The sequence below is a fragment of the Magnolia sinica genome, chromosome 18 (genome assembly GCF_029962835.1).
Source record: "Magnolia sinica isolate HGM2019 chromosome 18, MsV1, whole genome shotgun sequence".
Taxonomy (NCBI): domain Eukaryota; kingdom Viridiplantae; phylum Streptophyta; class Magnoliopsida; order Magnoliales; family Magnoliaceae; genus Magnolia; species Magnolia sinica.
In genome coordinates, this window is record NC_080590.1 from 65,667,924 (window position 1) to 65,672,873 (window position 4,950).

Below are 4,950 nucleotides of genomic sequence, written 5' to 3' on the forward strand. Positions count from 1 at the left end.
CTTGTGTTTTCCCTTATTTCATGTCTTTTTTAACTTCTAAGAGGTTGGATTTCAAATAAACATTATGATGGGCCTTAGGATAGCTTCAACGGTGGGAACACTTTCCATTTTCCCCGTGGTGTGGTCCAATCGAGATTTATATAGATCTCAGTTTTTGGGATCTATCATAAAATGATATTGAGAAATGGCTAGACGAAGGGGATTAAAACATATACATCGTGGTGGGGCCCATTGAGCCCTACCAGATCCATAGAGCAAGTGACGTTATATTTGTACAATTCAGTTTGTGAGTTTTGTGTTTGACGTAAAATAGCGGTGACTCATTTATAATAATAGTGGAAATGATATATAGTTATCTAGACCAACTAAATAATGGGTCTTGTTGTTAGTGGTTAATATTTATATTTTTCCCTTATAAAACTATCTTAATCATTCAATAAATGGTCCCTTAAATGTATGGTTATTAATGTAGTTGATGTGTTAAATTGTGGAAAACTCACAATTTGCGGATTTGAAAGTAACTCTCATTTCAGAAGAGGGATTTCTTCTTTCGAACGACGCCCCCTGCCTTTACAGTTCCCTCTTTCAAACGACTCCCTCTGCAACCTGGTTTCTCATTTTCTTCTTCCGCCGGTGGGGTGAGCTCCAAATCTCTGAAGGATTTCAGGCATCTCTCCTGCCGTGGGTGAGTTTCTCTCAAAATCCCTATTTTTGTTCCAAAATCCATTCCATCTGTCATTGCTTTCTCTTTTATTCTCTCTTTTCTTATTCCAAAACCCCTGATTGTAACACTGTCGAGATTTGGCAATGTGGGAGGATGAAATGAATTTGTCTTTCATAGGCATGCTCAATACTTTGGATATTATTCAACAGCACATTGACTGCTTGCACATTCAAGACTTGCACTTTTGATATTTGTGGTGTAATTGGTCAATTTGAATCTAGCGTACTTATTTTTGACCAACCATGTTGGTGATGATACGCTTGAATTCATGTATGCATTAATTGCTTGAGGGTGCTCTTTGAAATGCTTGGTGGGTTCCTTTTTGTGCCCTCTTATTGGATACCAATGTTTGTTCTCAAACTTTAGTTTATCAATTTCATTTTGGTGTTTTCTCACAGGATGCAAGCTCTGGTTGAGGACTACATTTTCACCTAGTGTAATTGATTTTGTTTCTGCCCAGTGGATGGGCCATATGCCAGAAGGCAGGCAGATTGGACCACCGATCATCAGACATTTGGCAAGTGCTGGATGGTTAAGGTTTCTTTTTTTTTTTTTTTTTTTTTTAATTTTTATTTTTTATTTGTTCAATTACTAGGATATTTGGCTTACAACCCATTTAAGATGTACTGGTATCAGTGAGCATCAAGCTTACATCCTATACATTCCCTTGTTGGGCCCACTTAAAATTTGGAATATTTTCAGTTTTTATGTGCCTACTAATTCTGCTCAGTTTCACCTTCTAACAGGGGTTAGATGACAAATAAAAAACAAGGTGGGCTTCATAGTCCATTTGAAAGTTGGTGTGTAGTGTTATACGATGTTATCCTTTTTTACTCAAATTTTATTCCTGGTAAGTCATGTTAGAATTTAAATTGCTTTACGCTCCCGTAATAGGCACAATTCATAGTAAAGCGACTACTTGTTTCTATCTGTTCTTGTTATTAAAGTGACTGCTTAATCCATGGTAAATCCGTATTCACTGTACTTTGGTATATAATTGTCCCTAGCACCTTGCATCATTTTCAAAGTTCCTCATTTATTTCAAATTTTATTTCAGTCTATTCTAAATCCTGTTTCAATCACAGTTTTTTTATTTTTTATTTTTATAAATTATAAATGTTTCTTCTAAATGTTGTTTCTGCTATGTTGTAATTCGAAATTGACTTAACAGGATTTGTTAAAATGGCAGGAGAATCAGTTTGGTATAGTAGATGCTTGCTACCCTCAGTCAGAATGTTACCATTGCACTCACTTCGAATGTTTCAAACAGGCCAATCCATGACTTATGTGGGCCACACCACAAGCAACAGATAAGAGTGGATGCCTGCCCAGTGAAACCTTCTTGATTTAGGTGGGCCACACCACAGGCAACAGTTGTGATTTTCTACAAACTGTACTCATACCTTGTTATCTTTGAACAAATGTAGGCCTTGTTTCATATATAAAACTTGTGCAAACAGCTTGATAATGACACATGTTGAGCTTTTCCTTTTTCTTCCATTTGTTAGACATTTTGAATATCTGCAATGAACTAATAACTGCCTTCATATTTGTTGGAGTTAGGTGGTAAATAAATGTATAAAGACAGTAGGAATTGGTTTTATGATGTCTCCCAAATACACCACCCATCAATGAAAATTGTTGGTCTTGTGAGGAAACTGCTCAAAGTGAAGACAGTCTTCAATATCTTGGGACCTATGTTGAATCCAGCGCAGGTACCTTTCGCAGTTGTTGGTGTCTATGATGAGGATTTGGTAAGTCTGATATATTGGATGTCTTGACAACATGACTCAGCTATTATTGTTGAATTTAGCAAATGATCGTTTTGCTGGATAAGCAAAGACTAATATTAAGCTTTGCCATGTCTCAGGAGACAAAAATTAGTTGAATAGAAGAGAAACAGGTACCATTTTTGTGAGAATATATAGAATCTCTGACTAGTTGGATGGTGTTTGGAAAAATGTATATTGTATTATTGTAGTTGTTGTTTGCATGAAAAATACGATACATATTGTTGTTATGCAGCTTATGCTTTGTGAGAACCCCTAAATTTCTTTATCTATGACAGCCCTCTAATTGAATGGTGAAGATTGTTTAATAGATGTGATTGTGGTGTGTTGCCCTTGCCCATCTTCATACCCATCAGGTGAGCTTTCATCAGGACTACTTGGCAGTAAGAGTGAGGTGGATGTAAGTTCTCGGAACCTTAAATTAATCTTGAATCATTTATATTTTTATCGCTTCATTTATATCGCTTCAAAATTTTACTAGGTTCACATGGTATGGCCCACCTAAGCTTTATATTAGGCTGAATTTTTGTATCTTCATTTCATCCTAGTGAGTTGCACTCAATGGGTTTGATGAAAGATACACAACATGGTAAATTGATTACATCTCTAACTAGGGTAAATCGATACCTTAAAAATCTGCTCTCCATCCCTCTCTAATGAAGACAAATAGAAATCCTAAGACTTCCCTCCATTCCTCTTCACTCTTTCCAATGGATGAATCTTGAACTTCAGCCTTTGGGGTGAAGAAGCCTGAAGATTATTGTCTACCAATGCATGGTTTTAATACCATGTTAAATGGAGCCTGAAACCATATCCATAATGGTCCAAGATGAATATATAGAGCACAAGAGATGACATAACAGTTCTCAGAACCATTCTCGATGTCCTAAACTATCCTACTTTGTCAATATAATGAGTTGATACAATTATACGAAACAATATCAACACATGACTTACAAGGATGACCCAAATTAGTCCATTCTTAAATCAGAAGAAAACGAATCTTCTACTTGTATTTTCTAAAACAGAACACGACATTTGGACAGCAACCAGTGATAGAATTATGACCAATATGCTCCTGATGTAAGAAATAAGAACCACGAGATAATATAGATAGTCTAGGAAATGGGACGCTTACCACTCTCCATTAAAGATTGGAAGTCCATGGGGATTGACAAAAGTTGCAGTTTCTCAGATGACTGCAAAATCAAACACAGTTGTGCACGCTCAGTCATCACACCTATTAACTACACGATGTAAATCACATTCTTGATAAACAAAAAGCTAGTTCTGGATCATGGTCATCGTTGAGGAAAGTAATGACAAATGAAAACATGCAGAAATTTCAAAGCAGAGTTGGCACATTTTGCTGAAGTTGAGAGTTTTGTGGATACTGCTTCATCTATTGTATACTGCATTTGTAGTGCATACCATATAATGTTATCTTGTTTTGAATGGTACTGATTTATTAGGCCACAAAGGCAGGAAGAAAAGGAAATAAAATGAGAGAACAGAGAATATACAAGCAAAGGAAAAAAGGAAAGAAAAAACAACCAAGCCAATTAAGGCACCCACTCCCTTAGATACTGCTGAACTTTACAAATAACCCCCAAAGACATGCTGCTTCTATTATATGCTGAACTTTACCATATAATGTTGGAACTAATAGTGTTTTGTTTCTTGATTAGACAACAAAATCAACGATGGAACTAATACAACATTTCGCTTCAAACATTGGACTGATTCAATGATTAGACAACAGCATTTGAGGTTTTAATTAATGTCTTATTTTAATGCTTGATGTTTTATTTTTTATTTTTTATTTTTTATTTTATTCTATTGTATTTTTTTTTGTTGCCCTTTCTGTTAGGAACTTAGCAATGTAATCGATGAGGTTCATTTGTTAGGAAAAATACCTTCCTCAAGCTGACTGTGGTACATACTAGTGCATTCAACCACTGCACAAGTGGCGTGGCCTAAACATCATACTAATCATGAGTCAGGTTGTGGTTTTGTGTGGCCTAAACATCATACTAATCATACAATAATTGGTGGATTTTGCCTAAGGACCATTTTCCTTTCAAATCTCAATTTGATGACCAACAATCAGTAGGATTGAGTTGCGCAATGGACGCCACTTTCGAAGTTTTACTTCATGATTGTTATTGCGATTAGGGCATTGTGGATGGGCCATTAATTAGTGTGGTTTGAACTATTAAGATTTGATGTTTGAGTTTTTGATTAATTATTTCGTCTGATTAAATCATGGTTGATTAATACATTTAGTTTGTATGAGTTGATGTTTCAAATGCATTGGGGATATGATTATGATGATGATTGGTTAATATCTGAATGAATTGGTTTCTGGATATGTAGAGACTTTTAAGTGATTTACAAATTTGGTTTTTTTTTTTTTTCTTTCGTTCTTTTGTTGTA

General features: G+C 35.4%; 1 long non-coding RNA gene across 3 annotated transcripts; it reads left to right on the forward strand.

The window, feature by feature from the left end:
- The first annotated feature begins 602 nt into the window (after window positions 1-602).
- On the forward strand, window positions 603-2,947 carry LOC131233018 (uncharacterized). 3 transcript variants are annotated; one of them, XR_009165029.1, is made up of 4 exons: window positions 603-685; window positions 1,123-1,261; window positions 1,478-2,075; window positions 2,288-2,947. It is a non-coding gene; the product is annotated as an uncharacterized LOC131233018 (long non-coding RNA). The 3 variants fall into 3 exon arrangements; XR_009165027.1 differs by having other exon boundaries at window positions 1,123-1,574; window positions 1,914-2,075; window positions 2,288-2,943; XR_009165028.1 differs by having other exon boundaries at window positions 1,123-2,075.
- Window positions 2,948-4,950: the final 2,003 nt, after the last annotated feature.